The sequence below is a fragment of the Grampus griseus genome (assembly GCF_964374135.1).
Source record: "Grampus griseus genome assembly, chromosome: 19".
NCBI classification, from domain to species: domain Eukaryota; kingdom Metazoa; phylum Chordata; class Mammalia; order Artiodactyla; family Delphinidae; genus Grampus; species Grampus griseus.
Window position 1 is genome coordinate 36830230 of NC_139013.1, and position 17512 is coordinate 36847741.

A 17512-nucleotide genomic window follows, 5' to 3' on the forward strand; every position below is an offset into this window, starting at 1 on the left:
CAATTCATCCCACTAACCCGCACCCAACTTTCCCCCCTTTGTGTCCATAATTTTGTTCTCTACATCAGTGTCTCTTTTTCTGCCATGAAAACCAGTTCATCTGTACCATTTTTCTAGATTCCACATATATGCATTCATATACGATATTTGTTTTTCTCTTTCTGACTTACTTCACTCTGTATGACAGTCTCTAGGTCCATCCACGTCTCTACAAATGACCCAGTTTCATTCCTTTTTATGGCTGAGTAATATTCCATTGTATACAAGTACCACAACTTCTTTATCCATTCGTCTGTCGTTGGGCATTTAAGTGGCTTCCATGACCTGGCTATTGCAAATAGTGCTGCAATGAACATTGGGGTGCATGCGTCTTTTTGAATTATGGTTTTCTCTGGGTATACGCCTAGTAGTGGGATTGCTGGATCATATGGTAATTTTATTTTTAGTTTTGTTTTTTTTTTAACATCTTTATTGGGGTATAATTGTTTTACAATGGTGTGTTAGTTTCTGCTTTATAACAAAGTGAATCAGTTATACATATACATATGTTCCGATATCTCTTCTCTCTTACATCTCCCTCCCTCCCACCCTCCTTAACCCACCCCTCCAGGTGGACACAAAGCACCGAGTCGATATCCCTGTGCCATGCGGCTGCTTCCCACTAGCTATCTACCTTAAGTTTGTTAGTGTATATATGTCCATGCCTCTCTCTCGCCCTGTCACAGCTCACCCTTCCCCCTCCCCATATCCTCAAGTCCGTTCTCCAGTAGGTCTGTGTCTTTATTCCTGTCTTACCCCTAGGTTCTTCATCACATTTTTTTTTCTTAAATTCCATATATATGTGTTAGCATACGGTATTTGTCTTTCTCTTTCTGACTTATTTCACTCTGTATGACAGACTCTAGGTCTATCCACCTCATTACAAATAGCTCAATTTCGTTTCTTTTTATGGCTGAGTAATATTCCATTGTATATATGTGCCGCATCTTCTTTATCCATTCATCTGATGATGGGCACTTAGGTTGTTTCCATCTCCGGGCTATTGTAAATAGAGCTGCAATGAACATTTTGGTACATAACTCTTTTTGAATTTTGGTTTTCTCAGGGTATATGCCCAGTAGTGGGATTGCTGGGTCATATGGTAGTTCTATTTGTAGTTTTTTAAGGAACCTCCATACTGTTCTCCATAGTGGCTGAACCAATTCACATTCCCACCAGCAGTGCAAGAGTGTTCCCTATTTTTAGTTTTTTAGGGAACCTCCATACTGTTCTCCATAGTGAGTGTATCAATTTACATTCCCACCAACAGTGCAAGAGGGTTCCCTTTTCTCCACACCCTGTCCAGCATTTGTTGTTTGTAGATTTTCTGATGATGCCCATTCTAACTGGTGTGAGGTGGTACCTTATTGCAGTTTTGATTTGCATTTCTCTAATAATTAGTGATGTTGAGCAGCTTTTCATCTGTATGTCAGCTTGGCCATCTGTATGTCTTCTTTGGAGAAATGTCTATTCAGGTCTTCTGCCCATTTTTTGATTGGGTTGTTTGTTTTTCTAATATTGAGCTGTATGAACTGTTTATATATTTTGGAGATTAATCCTTTGTCCGTTGATTCGTTGGCAAATATTTTCTCCCATTCGGAGGGTTGTCTTCCCGTCTTGTTTACAGTTTCCTTTCCTATGCAAAAGTTTTAAAGTTTCATTAGGTCCCATTTGCTTATTTTTGTTTTTATTTCCATCACTCTAGGAGGTGGGTCAAAAAAGATCTTGCTGTGATTTACGTCAAAGAGTATCCTTCCTAAGTGTTCCTCTAAGAGTTTGGTAGTACCTGGTCTTACATTTAGGTCTTTAACCCATTTTGAGTTTATTCGTGTGTATGGTGTTAGGGAGTGTTCTAATTTCATTCTTTTACATGTAGCTGACCAGTTTTCCCAGCACCATTTATTGAAGAGACAGTCTTTTCTCCATTGTATATCCTTGCCTCCTTTGCCATAGATTAGTTGACCATAGGTGCATGGGTTTATCTCTGGGCTTTCTATCCTGTTCCGCTGATCTATATTTCTGTTTTTCTTCCAGTACAATATTGTCTTGATAACTGTAGCTTTGTACTAGAGTCTGAAGTCCGGGGATCTAATTCATCCAGCTCCATTTTTTTCCCTCAAGATTGCTTTGGCTACTAGGGGTCTCTTGTGTCTCCATACAAATTTTAAGATTTTTTGTTCTAGTTCTGTAAGAACTGCCCCTGGTAATTTGATAGGGATTGCATTGAATCTGTAGATTGCTTTGGGTGGTATAGTCATTTTCACAATATTAATTCTTACAATCCAAGAACATGGTATATCTCTCGATCTGTTTGTGTCATCTTTAATTTCTTTCATCAGTGTGTTATAATTTTCTGAGTACAGGTCTTTTACCTCCTTAGGTAGGTTTATTCCTAGGTATTTTATTATTTTTGTTGAAGTGGTAAATGGGATTGTTTCTTTAATTTCTCTTTCTGATCTTTCATTGTTGGTGTATAGGAATGCAAGAGATTTCAGTATATTAATTTTGATTCCTGCAACTTTACCAAATTCACTGATGAGCTGTAGTAGTTTTCTGGTGGCATCTTTAGGATTACCTATGTATATAGTATCATGTCATCTGCAAACACTGACAGCTTTAATTCTTCTTTTCCAATCTGGATTCCTTTTATTTCTTTTTCTTCTCTGATTGCCGTGGCTAGGACTTCCAAAACTATGTTGAATAACAGTGGCGAAGGTGGACATCCTTGTCTTTTTCCTGACCTTAGAGGAAACATTTTCAGTTTTTCACCATTGAGAATGATGTTTGCTGTGGGTTTGTGGTGTACGGTCTTTATTATGTTGAGGTGGGGTCTCTCTATGCCCACTTTTTGGAGGGTATTTGTCATAAATGGGTGTTGAATTTTGTCAAAAGCTTTTTCTGCATCTATTGAGATGATCATATAGTTTCTATTCTTCAATTTGTTAATATGGTATATCACATTGACTGATTTGCATATATTGAAGAATCCTTGCATCCCTGGGATAAATCCCACTTGATTGTGGTGCATGATCTTTTTAATGTGTTGTTGGATTCTGTTTGCCAGTATTTTGTTGAGGATTTCTGTAACTATATTCAACAGTGATATTGGTCTGTAATTTTCTTTTTTTGTAGTATCTTTGCCTGGTTTTGGTATCAGGGTGATGGTGGCCTCGTAGAATGAGTTTGGGAGTGTTCATTCCTCTGCAATTCTTTGGAAGAGTTTGAGAAGAATGGGTGTTAGCTCTTCTCTAAATGTTTGATAGAATTTTCCTGGGAGGCCATCTGGTCCTGGATTTTGTTTGTTGGAAGATTGTTAACCACAGTTTCAATTTCATTACTTATGACTGGTCTGTTCACATTTTCTATTTCTTCCTGGTTCAGTCTTGGAAGATTATACCTTTCTAAGAATTGTCCATTTCTTCCAGGTTGTCCACTTTATTGGCCAGAGCTGCTTGTAGAAGTTTCTTAATATGCTTTGTATTTCTGCGGTGTACACTGTAACTTCTCTTTTTCATTTCTAATTTTATTGATTTGAGTCCTCTCCCTCTTTTTCTTGATGAGTCTGGCTACAGGTTTATCAATTATGTTTATCTTCTCAAAGAACCAGCTTTTAGTTTTATTGATCTTTGCTATTGTTTTGTTTCTATTTCATTTATTTCTGCTCTGATCTTCATGATTTATTTCCTTCTGCTAACTTTGGGTTTTGTTTGATCTTCTTTCCCTAGTTCCTTTAGGTGTAAGGTTAGATTGTTTCTTTAAGCTTTTTCTTGTTTCTTGAGGTAGGACTGTATTGCTATAAACTTCCCTCTTAGAACTGCTTTTGCTGCACCCCACAGGTTTTGGATCATCGTGTTTTTGTTGTCATTTGCCTCTAGGTATTTTTTGATTTCCTCTTTGAATTCTTCCGTTATCTCTTGGTTATTTAGTAGCATATTATTTAGCCTCCATGTGCTTTTTTTTTTTAACGTTTTTTTTCCCTGTAATTTATTTCTAATCTCATAGCTTTCTGTTTGGAAAAGATGCTTGATATGATTTTAATTTTCTTAACTTAACTGATGCTTGATTTGTGACCCAAGATGTGATCTATCCTGGAGAATGTGCCGTGTGCACTTGAGATGAAAGTGTAATCTGCTCTTTTCGGATGGAAAGTCCTATAAATATCAATTAAGTCTATCTGTTCTATTGTGTCATTTAAAGCTTGTGTTTCCTCATTAATTTTCTTTCTGGATGATCTGTCCACTGATGTACGTGAGGTGTTACAGTCCCCAACTATTACTGTGTTACTCTCAATTTCCTCTTTTATAGCTGTCAGCATTTGCCTTATGTATTGAGATGCTCCTATGTTGGGTGAATATATATTTATAATTACTACTTCTTCTTCTTGGATTGATCTCTTGATCACTATGTAGTGTCCTTCCTTGTTTCCTGTAGCATTCTTTATTTTAAAGTTTATTTTATCAGGTATGAGTACTGCTACTCCAGATTTTTTTTTTTGATTTCCATTTGCATGGAATATCTTTTTCCATCTCCTCACTTTCAGTCTGTATGTGTCCCTAGGTTTGAAGTGGGTCTCTTGTAGACAGCATATATATGGGCCTTGCTTTAGTATCCATTCTGTGAGCCGGTGTCTTTTGGTTGGAACATTTAATCCATTCACATTTACGGTAATTATCAATATGTATGTTCCTATTACAATTTTCTTAATTGTTTTGGGTTTGTTTTTGTAGATCATTTCCTTCTCTTGTGTTTCCTAGGTAGAGAAGTTCCTTTAGCATTTGTTGTACAGCTGGTTTGGTGGTGCTGAATTCTCTTAGCTTTTGCTTGTATGTAAAGCTTTTGATTTCTCCGTCAAATTTGAATGAGATCCTTGCTGGGTAGAGTAATCTTGGTTGTAGGTTCTTCCCTTTCATCACTTTGAATATATTGTGCCACTCCCTTCTGGCTTGTAGAGTTTCCGCTGAGAAATCAGCTGTTAACCTTAGGGGAGTTCCCTTGTATGTTATTTGTCGTTTTTCCCTTGTTGCTTTTAATACTTTTTCTTTGTCCTTAATTCCTGTCAATTTGATTACTATGTGTCTCAGCGTGTTTCTCCTTGGGTTTATCCTGTATGGGATGCTCTGCGTTTCTGGACTTGGGTGGCTATTTCCTTTCCCATATTAGGGAAGTTTTCAACGATAATCTTTTCAAATATTTTCTCAGGTCGTTTCTCTCTCTCTTCTCCTTCTGGGACTCCTATAATGTGAATGTTGGTGCATTTAATATTGCCCCAGAGGTCTCTTAGTCTGTCTTCATTTCTTTCCATTCTTTTTTCTTTATTCTGTTCCATGGCAGTGAATTCCACCATTCTGTCTTCCAGGTCACTTATCCGTTCTACTGCCTCAGTTATTCTGCTACTGATTCCTTCTAGTGTATTTTTCATTTCAGTTATTGTATTGTTCATCTCTGTTTGTTTGCTCATTAATTCTTCTAGGTGTTTGTTCTTTAATTCTTCTAGGTCTTTGTTAAACATCTTGCATCTCCTCCATCTTGCCTCCATTCTTTTTCTGAGGTCCTGGATCATCTTCAATATCATTATTCTTTTTCTGGAAGACTGCCTATCTCCACTTTCTTTAGTTGTTTTCTCTGAGGTTTTATTTTGTTCCTTCATCTGGTACATAGTCCTCTTCCTTTTCATTTTGTCTGGCTTTATGTTAATGTGGTTTTCTTTCTACTGGCTGCAGGATTGTAGTCCTTCTTGCTTCTGCTATCTGCTCTCTGATGGATGAGGCTATCTAAGCGGCATGTGCAAGCTTCCTGATGGGACAACTCCCATTCTGACTAAGTAGTATGCAGTAGTTATATCATGAACTTTTACACAAGAAGTAATTATTAAGTGTTACAGATTCAATCCGCAGATTAAATGAAACCCCTATCAAATTACCAATGGCATTTTTTTTACAGAAGTAGAACAAAAATTCTTAAAATTTCTATGGAGACACAAAACACCCCGAATAGCCACAGCAATCTTGAAGGAAAAAACCGGCACTGGAGGAATCAGACTCCCTGACTTCAGACTATACTACCAAGCTATAGTAATCAGGACAATATGGTGCTGGCACAAAAACAGAAATATAGATCAATGGAACAGGATAGAAAGCCCAGAGATAAACCCATGCACCTATGGTCAACTAATCTATGACAAAGGAGGAAAGGATATACAATGGAGAAAAGACAGTCTCTTCTATAACTGGTGCTGGGTAAACTGGACAGCTGCATGTAAAAGAATGAAATTAGAACACTCCCTAACACCATACACAAAAATAAACTCAAAATGGATTAAAGACCTAAATGTAAGACTGGACACTATAACACTGCTAGAGGAGAACATAGGAAGAACACTCCTTGACATAAATCACAACAATATCTTTTTTGACCCACCTCCTAGAGTAATGAAAATAAAAACAAAAATAAACAAATGGGACCTAACTGAACTTAAATGTTTTTGCATAGCAAAGGAAACTATAAATAAGATGGAAAGACAATTCTCAGAATGGGAGTAAATATTTGCCAACGAATCAGCAGACAAAGGATCAATCTCTAAAATATATAAACAGCTCGTGCAGCTCAATATTAAAAAAAAAAATCAAAAAATGGGCAGAAGACCTAAATAGATACTTCTTCAAAGAAGATATACAGATGGCCAAGAGCCACATAAAAAGATGCTCAACATCACTAATTATTAGAGAAATGCATATCAAAACTACAGTGAGGTATCACCTCACACCGATCAGAATGTGCATCATCAGAAATCTATAAACAAGAAATGCTGGAGAGGGTGTGGAGAAAAGGGGACTCTCGTACACTGTTGGTGGGAAGGTAAATTGATACAGCTACTATGGAGAACAGTATGGAGGTTCCTTAAAAAACTGAAACTAGAATTACCACATGACCCAGCAATCCCACTACTGGGCATATACCCAGAGAAAAATGTAATTCAAAAAGACACACACACCCCAATGTTCATTGCAGCACTATTTAAAATAGCCAGGTTATGGAAGCAACCTAAATGCCCATCGATAGATGAATGGGTAAAGAAGATGTGGTACATATATACAATGGAATATTCGCCATAAAAAGGAACAGAATTGGATCATTTGTAGAGACGTGGATGGACCTAGAGACTGTCATACAGAATGAACTAAGTCAGAAAGAGAAAAACAAGTATCGTATATGAACGCATATATGTGGAATGTAGAAAAATGGTACAGATGAACCAGTTTACAAGGCAGAAACAGAATCAGATGTAGAGAACAAATGTATGGACACAAAGGCAGTAAAGTGGGGTGGGCAGTGGTGGTGGTGGGATGAATTGGGATATTCGGATTGACATATATACACTAATATGTATAAAGCAGATAACAAAAAAAGAGAAATTTGAGTAATCTAAATTAACAGCTATCCATATATATTTTCTAATTAAGTAGAAATTGACATGTTGCTTAAATTTCCTTTCACAAATTATTAACTGATTGTGTAAAAATTATATTCTTTAATCATATTTCTATAAAAAGTAGAAACATGGGGCTTCCCTGGTGGTGCAGTGGTTGAGAGTCCACCTGCTGATGCAGCGGACGCCGGTTCGTGCCCCGGTCCGGGAGGATCCTGCGTGCCGCGGAGCGGCTGGGCCTGTGAGCCATGGCCGCTGAGCCTGCATGTCCGGAGCCTGTGCTCCGCAACGGGAGAGGCCACAACAGTGAGAGGTCCACGTATCGCAAAAAAAAAAAAAAAAAAGTAGAAACATGCTAGAATCTGATGTAACATTTTAGTTACTTATAAGAAAACAGGAATTATTCTCCAGTAAAATCTTTATCATAATGATGAAATAAATATAAAGGAAAAACATAAATAAATAATAAATATTAGGGGAAAAACAAATAATAAATAAATATTTATTTATTATAAATTTATGTTATAAATTATAAATTATATAATTTATATAATTATATTTATATAATATATAAGTATATAATATATATTTATATAAATTATGTAATTATAAATTATAATTATAGAATATAAATTATATATGGTATAATTATAAATTATAAATAAATTATAATTTATTATATATATTTATATATAATATAAAATAAATTTATTATAAAATAAATAAATATTAGGGGAAAAACAAATCGAACTCTTGGTTCAAAAACCAGAGAGGTGTTAACAAATACCAAAGGACTGAGGATACCACCCCCGATGCTGGTATTAAATATGTGCATATCACTGCTACACTAAACATTACCTAGAGATCAACGTTTTGTTTCCAAACCACCCTCATATAGATACCCGGAATTGCTCCTAAGTATGAATAGTCCCAAGCTCTACCCAAACAAGTAGTAACGAAACCTAGAGGGGCAAGATAGGGGTAGGGGATTAAGAGGTACAAACTATTATGTATAAGATAAATAAGCTACAAGGATATGTTCTACAGCACAGGGAATATAGAAAATACTTTATAATAACTTTAGATGGAGTACAATCTATAAATATTTTGAATAACTAGGCTGTACACCTGAAACTAATATAATACTGTAAATCAACTATACTTCAATAAAAAAACTAGAGAATCAGTACACAAATCATCAAGTATCCAGATGATTCATATACAGGTTCATTTTAAGAAACACTAGAATATGCTCTGAGCCCAGATTGACTCTCGTGATATTGGAAGGGTAAAGTAATTATGAAGAACAATCAATTCATTTCTTATCTTTTTACACCTGTTTTTTAATTGCCTTATAGTTGATGCACAATATTATATAAGCTTCAGGTGTACAATTTTTAAAGTTTATACTCCATCTGTACTTATTATAGAATATTGGCTATATTCCCTGTGCTGTACAATATATGCTTATATCTTATTTATTTATTTATTTTTTAAAAGGAACATTTATTTATTTTTTGGCTGCGTTGGGTCTTTGGTGCTGCACGTGGGCTTTCTCTAGTTGCAGGGAGCGGGGTTTACTCTTCGTTGCAGTGCGCAGGCTTCTCATTGAGGTGGCTTCTCTTGTTGCAGAGCATGGGCTCTAGGCACGCTGGCTTCAGTAGTCGTGGCACACGGGCTCAGTAGTTGTGGCTCACGGGCTCTAGAGCACAGGCTCAGTAGTTGTGGTGCATGGGTATAGTTGCTCCGCGGCACGTGGGATCTTCCTGGAACAGGGATCGAACCCGTGTCCCCTGCATTGGCATACGGATTCTTAACCACTGTGCCACCAGGGAAGTTCTAGCTTATTTATTTTAAACACAGTAGTTTGTACCTCTTAATCCTCTACCGATATCTTACCCCTTTCCCCTTCATTTCTTATCTTTTTACCTGGAATATAGAAAAAATTTTCTATCAATAACTGCAGTGTCCAGCGGTTACAAAATATTCTATTCCAAGCTAACTTCTAAAGCAATCCTTCCAAATTATCAAGTTATCCCACTACTTCTTCAATCTAGAATTTGCAATGATAAAAGTACACAAAGCATATCAAAATTCTTTAAGTAAAAGGCACAATGTTTATGCCAATTAGCTATGCAAAAGAATCAGCATCACTCTAAGCAGCTGGTACACATGGAATGTGATGTGAGATTTCTTTTCCACCTGATCAAATCCTGGAGAAGGCAGGGCCAAAGTGGAAAGAGATAAAGCTACGGAGCCCAACACATCCATGTTTGTGTCCTGGCTCTGCTATTTGCAGTCTGAGCTGCAACAAGTGATTTAGCCTCTCTGAGCTTTAAAATACTCTGAAAATTTGAGACTAACACTCACTTCTTTGTAGGAAAGATAATAATATTAGCTAACATACACTGAATGCTGACCCTGGGCCATCCTCCAGAGTAATAGCTTTATATGTATATATAATTACATTTAATACTTGCTGAAGCCCTTTTTTTTTTTTTTTCCGGTACGCGGGCCTCTCACTGTTGTGGCCTCTCCCGTTGCGAAGCACAGGCTCCGGACGCGCAGGCTCAGCGGCCATGGCTCACGGGCCCAGGCGCTCCGCGGCATGTGGGATCTTCCCGGACCAGGGCACGAACCCATGTCCCCTGCATCGGCAGGCAGACTCTCAACCACTGCACCACCAGGGAAGCCCGCTGAAGCCCTTTTCATGGGTACTACTATTACCTATTACATTTGCATGTTACAGATGAGAAAACTGAGGCATAGAGTAATAAACTAATTTCACAAAGAGACAAAGATAATAAATTGAAGATCCTAGTTCTGGTCTTAGCAGTCTCATTCCAGAAAAGAAATGTTTGGATATTGAAGTATAGGTGTTATTGCAATGAATGGATTTATGGAATGCCCCATGCACATCGCAAGATATAAAAAACACTAAGCTACTTGTCTTTCTCTCTTACCTTTTTCGGATTAAACTGAACTACCAATGACAGATAAATATTGTTAGTCTACAAGCAATGCCAATTCTAAACTCTTATTCCAAATGACTCTCTTAAATTGACAATGTGTACTCCCTTTCAATGAACTTTTAGTCAAGCAAAGCAGTAAACCAATGCCTTCCTTACAAGTAGGCTTTATATAATTTCACTGGAATGTGATAAAACTGGAATATATAGGGAGTTTGCCTATGTTTCACCAGCACAGATTTAAGTGCAAACTTAGCATTTTAGTTAGCCCCAAAAATGGAAAGTAGGAAAACAATGTATGAAGTTAGATAATTACTGAAGTTGTAATGCTTGAAATTCAAGATTTTTGAATGCTGTGTGTGTGTGTGTGTGTATGAGTGTGAGTGTATGTGTGTGTGTGTTAGACCTATAAGCACCGCTGATCCAGCATTTATTATGCCATTTGACTATCCAGAGATCCAGGATTGATATTATGTGAAGCACTTGACAATTCAAGTAAAAGATAATGTGATAGTTTTCCAAAACTGGTCAATAATAAATGAATTTAGAATTTAAATCAAAACAATGGATTTGTCACAGTACATTACTGATAAGGCACACTTATTCTAACAACGTTTTCAAAGGATAATGCATTATTTACTGCCACTACTAATAAAAACTCCAATATAAATGAAAGTATTAAACTAAAAAAAAATAAAATAAAATAGGTCTGAGCATGGTAAACATTCCACAGGGTAGTTTATTTGGAATTTGGGTAGAGAAAATGTGTAACATGATTTGCTTCACAAATTCCTGATTCTTTTTTACATTGGTGAGTAAAACGTACGTTTCCTATAATGACTTAAGTGCTATAGCCTAACAGTAAAATGTCCTATAACTATTCCATATGACTTCTGGTACATACTGCTGATCTGAATAATGCAATATGAGAAAGTGACAAGTAACTTTTCATAGTAATAAAGTTATATGAGGACAGAATACTACTTTAAAGATTTATTTCAGAATTAGAAATTTTACTATGATTTTTATTTTTTTCCCAGGAGTGTTTTGATTCTTTCACTTTAAATTCCATATCTAAAGAAATGCAGGACTCATAAAAGTATGCTGACTGAACTTGTTTGTTCAATGAATAAATGAATGCATGCATGGTTACTGAAAGAAGAAAAACAATGGAGGAAGACAGAGATTTCAATGAACATACAATCATAAATAAAGATACAAATTTAGCATGGAGTGATGCTGATTCTTTTGCACAGCTAAGTATAAACTCTGTAAACCATTCTCATTCCACACTATATCCCCATACTACTGACCATACCTCCTGGCAACCACTAATCTGTTTTCCATTTTTAAAACTGTGTCTTTTCAAATATGTTATATAAGTGAAAGCATCTCTTTTGCGATTGGCTTTTTCATGCAGCATAATTCCTTACAGATGCATCTAAAGTGTGGTGTTTATCAATAGTTCATTGCTTTTTAGTGGTGAGTAGTATTCCATGGTATGTATATACCACAGTTTATTTAACCATTCATCTACTGAAGGGCATTAGCTCTGATTCCAGTATTGGCTATCACAAATAAAGCTGCTATGACCATTCATGCACAGGGTTTTTTGGTGTGTGTGTGAAGATAAACTTTCATTTTGGATGGATAAATACCAAGGAGTGGTGGAATGTATGGCAGTTGAATGTTTAGTTTCATAAGAAACCACCAAAATGTGTTCCAGAGTTGCTGAATCATTTTACATTCCCACCAGTGATGTATAAATGATTCAATTTCTTCACAACCACACCAGCATTTTGTGTTGTCATTATTTATTATTTTATACATAGATGTGTAGTATATGTCATTATGGTGTAAATTTGTATTGTTTTGATGGCTAAGGATGTTGAACATCTTTTCATGTCATTATTTGCCATCTGTCTATTCTTTTCAGTGAAATGTCTGTTCAAAAAAAAAGTATTTCTGTTAAGGTTTGAGAGTTTTAAAAAATATATTTTAGATACTACTCCTTTGCAAATATTTTCTCTCAGTCTGTAGGTTCTCTTTTCATCTTATTTACATGGGTTTCACAAAGTAATTTTTTTTTTTAATTTTGAGGAAGTCCAATATATCAATTGTTTCTTTCATGGATCATGCTTTTGGTATCAAGCTTAAGCACTCTTTGTCTAGATAAGATTCTAAAGATATTCTCCTATTTTTTTCCTAAATTTTTTACTGTTTTACATTTTACATTTAAGTGTGTAATTCACTTTGAATTGATTTTTGTATATGGTGAGAAGTTTAGGCCAGATAGATAGATTGATTGATTTTGCCTCTATACATCCAAATGTTCCAGCACCATTTGTTGAAAAGACTATCCTTTCCCCATTAAATTGTTTTTTGCACTTTTGCCAAAAATCAGTCAAGCATGTTTGTGTGATTTTATTTCTGGGTTCCCTATTCTACTGGCCTATATTTTTTCCTTCCACTACTTCTATACTGTCTTGATTACTACAGATGTATAGTAGGCGTTAATATAGGGTAGAATGATCCTTCTGTCTATGGGCAGCATGTTCTATACATGTCAGTTAGATCCTACTGGTTAATTGCATTGTTTAGAGATTTAATATTCTTACTGATGTTCTGTCTAGTATTTCTGTCAGTTCCTATTATAGAGATGATATATTGAAGTCTGCAACCATAATTGTTTATTTGCTTATTTCTGCTTTACGCTCTTTCCATTACTACTTCATGTATTTTGAGCGTCTATTGTTGATGATACCCATTTAGAATTGCTATGTCTTCCTGGTGAATAATCCTTTTGTCATTATGCAATGCCCCTCTTTGCATGTAGTAATTTTCTTTGCTCTGAATTCTACTTTATTATGTATTATTATTATAATTCCCATTTGAAAAATACTATATGCATGTTAAACTTTTGTTCCATCCATTTACTTTTAACCTACATATATCATTTAATTTGAAGTTAGTTTCTTATAAGCAGGCAAAAATTGGGTCATATCTTGTTAACTGCTCTATCATTCTCTCTTTTGATTTCTGTATTTAGATAATTTACATTTAAGATAGTTACTGGTATGCTAGAATCATATCTGCCATTTTACTAATAGTTTTTGTTTCCTCCAGTTCTCATCCCTCTTTTTTCTTGCTTTTTCATGTGTTACTTGATTATTGTATAGGATTCCATCTTGATTTATTTGTAGTGTTCATGAGTGCATCTCTCTGTGTAATTTTCACAGTGGGTGCTCTGTGTGTTACAATATACATGTATAACATCACAGTCTATGAATATCAACATTTTACCTCTTCAAGTCAATATAAAAATCTCACTTTCACTTAGGTCACTTTACCTTCCTCACTTTTAAATATCTTTGTCTTGAGTATTAGATGATGTAATAATTTCTGCTTCAATCATCAAATGTGATTTATAAAACTCATGAGGAAAAGAACAGTCTACATTATGTACCCATGTTTCTGTTCTTCCATTGGTTTTTCCTCCTACCTGATGTTCCATGATTCTTTCTTTTATTATTTCCTTTCTGTTTGAAAAACTTTCTCAGCCAATCTATAAAGGTAGGTCTGCTAGCAATAAATTCTTTTCATTTTCTCCAACTGAGAATTTATCTCTCATTCATTCTTGAAGGGTAGTTTTATCAGAAATAAAATTTGTGGTTAACAGTTCTTTTCTTTTGCCACTTGAAAAAATATTGTGCCACTTTCTTTTGGACTCCAAGGTTTCAAATGAGAAATCCACAGACATTGAAATGGGGTTTCCTATGGATAATACTGTTTCTTTTTTCTGCCTTCAAGGTGTTTTCATCGTCTTCAGCTTTCAAAAGTTTACTTATTGTTGTTGGCATAGGTTTCTTTGTGCTTACTTACCTTATTGGGGTTTGCTTAGCTTCTTGGACCTATACGTTGGTTCCTTCAACACATTTTGGAAGTTATCAGCCATTATTTCTTCAAATATTATTTCAGCCCCACTCTTTCTCCTCTCTTTTTGATACGCTAGTAATATGAATATTGGATTTTTGTTTTTGTTTTGCTTTGTTTTTGTTCCATAGGCTCCTGAGACTCAGTTCAATTTATTTTTTCAGTATATTTTCTCTCTTTTGTTTCAAATTGGGTAAATTGTACTGATCTGCTTTCAAGTTTGCTGGTTCCTTTATATGTCATCTCCACTCTACTACTGAGCCCATTTGGTTAATTTTTTTGTTATTTCTGTTATTGTATTTTTCACTTCTGTAACTTTTATTTGATCTTTTTAATATAACATTTATTTCTTTGCTATATTTTTTTTCTATTTTTTCATTTGTTTCAAGAAATTTGTAATTGCTTATTATAACACTTTTGTAAAAGAAGCTTTAAAATCCTTGTTGGATAATTCCAATATTGGATTCATTTTGGCATTAGCATTAATTTACTATCATTTCTCATATAAATGATTTTCTTGGTTCTTGGTATGAAGGGTGATTTTTTATAGTATTCTCAACATTGTGTCTGTTAAATTTAGCAACTCATTGCCCTATTTAACTCTTTTTTTCTTTAACTCTTTATTTTAGCAGGTAGTCACCATGTTTAGGTTTATCACACAAGTCTTGGCCTGCATTTGTGGACTGTGGTTCCAACGGCACTTTAATTTCCAGAGCCTTGTTTGGTTGGGTGTTTTTTTGTTTTTGTTTTATTCTTAGTTTATTAGGTATCAGCAGGGCTCCTACCATAGATACAAATGGGATTTCCCCATCTTGGGCTGCTGGGTACCTTTTCATGGGGGAGGGATGTGGTAGGAAGCCCTTAGCAGTTTCCCCCTCCCTCAGCTGCCTGGTTGCCTCTGAAGGGACAGGGGCTCTCAGACCCTCTAAGTCAAAAAGCATTTCTAAAACAGGCAGCTTGCTACTGCTAGCTCCTTCATGCTGATTTTGCGTATGCACTCCAGTACCTCTGAAGAGGAGTGAAGTTTTCTATTTCTAGCCACTTGCTGTGGTTGTGTCATCCATTGCTTATGTCCCACCTCCAATGTCTCTGGATGATGTTGAGGGGCTGAACTGAGGGGAGAAAAGACAGTCTCAGGACTGTGTGGACAAAGAGACTCCCAAATGGAATTTCCTTTTCTGACTAGATCCCTTCAGCCTATTCTATCTTCCTGCCTCAGTATTTCTCAGTGGGAAAGTAGAGTCTTAGGCCCTGCAGTATAGGAGAGTGCTTTCTCTGGACACTTACTGTTGTCAGAGCTCCTTGTAGATCTGCCTTGCTGGTCATGTTTGTGTTGAGTTCTTCTGATATTGTCGTAAGTACTCTGCTAGATCCAGGAGAGGGAGGAACTTACTGGGGACACCTTCTATGGCTTGCCTGGGGGTCAGAAAATTTCAGGGCTTAGTAGGCTTCTTCTGTTGGGGTGGGGCAAAATTAAAATGCTTGTTCTTCCAGTCCTGGGGTCCCAAATCAGCTCGGCTCCTTCTTACCATATTTTCAGAGTTCTCCTATTGTTGTTGCCTGTGTTATTTCCAGGGTTTATATTGTGTTTAGCAGAGAGCAGAAAGATACAGGTTTATGCCATCCTGTCTGAATAGGAAGCTCCAAAAATATCCATTTTTATTCTTAAAATAAAGATGGATATTACTTTTCCTTATTAACAGTGACAGAAACTCAGGTACAAAAACATATTCTATTTGTTCAAGGTCATGAAGTAATAAGCAAAAGGCAGTAGAGGTAATAAGCTTGATCTATCTACTAAAGGGCAATTTTTTTTCTTTTCCACGTCCTCTTTTTCTTTGTACATGTAAACTGAGTAATAAACAACAACAAAGAGCAAGTTCTAAGAAACTATTCTTCACCTAATATCATTTATCTGAGGGGGTAAAAAAACTATGTAATTAGAAGTGTTCATTAAGTTGTGCCATGGCAAACAGAGGCAAAGGCAGTAAATGTAAAACAAAGGCTTTCCAAGAAATGCCAAGCAAAGGCAATGAGGACAACTGTAAAGTATACAGGATTAAAGAAAAGCAGCATTTTGAAGGTCAGGTATTGTCTTGGCAAAATGACTGGCTCAGTTCTGTTGCTAGTTCCTTGGCAGCCCCCTGTCCAAATGTGTTTTCAAGAAGACTAGCACCCCAAACAAGAGAGGCACATTTGGCCTGGGAGCTTGCCAGAGAGCAAGGACAGCTGAGTTGATTTTACGCTATCATTTTGGAAAGAGTAAAAAAAAAAAAGAGAGTTGATTTTAGGCTATCATTTTGGAAAGAGTAAAAATGGCTGTTTCTTTGTCTTTCTCTGCTAGATATTTCAGATGCTGGCAGGAGGGCAGACTGGAACTGACAACACCAGCTGTAATTACTGAGGAGACACTCTGTAAGAATATGCTGTGTTTTGTTTTGTTGTCTTCAAATACCAAAGGCAAATAATGAAGTGTTTACGAGAAGTGAAAGATCATCCCTCACTCCTTTTCATGTTGATGAATTCCAGCATAAGTAAAAGAGATAATCCAAGCTATGGAGTAAACATGAATGAGTTCCAAATACAGGCCCCAGATAAATGGAGGGACAGAGGAAGGATGTGAGAGTACAGGGACAGGGAAATACCTGGGGTGGCCCACTGGGGATGGGGAAGTCCGATTTCAGAACTTCCTCTTCTCCTGGTGTGTGAGAGATGAAATACAGAAGCAATTTTGTATCTCTTTAATTTTTTTTTTCTTAATGAAAAGGAAATTTTTAGAAAATGACATGGAGATATTGACTTGCAGTGTTTTATCTTATTAGCTTCCAAGAATGGGATGGGTGCCTGCCAATATGACAGAAAGTGCTTAGTTATCCTTTCCTTCCTAAAACTAGGATTTGACACAAACTCTTTTCTCGCAAGGCAAATATGTCTAATAGACAGTGTTTTTGCTCCAAGGCAATTATCTGTCTGGTGAAAAACAAAACAAAACAAAACAAAAAAACATGGGATCTGTAGAGGGAAGGAGAGGACATCTAATATTTATTGAACGCTTACTGTGTACTAGACACTGTACCTACAACATTTCCCTGAACTGACACTATTTTGCAATGGGATCACCCAATTATCTAATGAGCAAATATCA

At 36.1% G+C, this 17512-nt stretch overlaps 1 pseudogene across 1 annotated transcript in view; it reads right to left on the reverse strand.

Moving 5' to 3' along the window:
• The window catches only part of LOC309837350 (eukaryotic translation initiation factor 4 gamma 2-like), a 49679-nt pseudogene extending 33986 nt beyond the window's left edge, over positions 1-15693 (reverse strand). The window contains exon 1 of the transcript in view: positions 15655-15693. The product of the transcript in view is annotated as a eukaryotic translation initiation factor 4 gamma 2-like (transcript). The remainder of the gene's footprint in view (positions 1-15654) is intronic.
• Positions 15694-17512: the final 1819 nt, after the last annotated feature.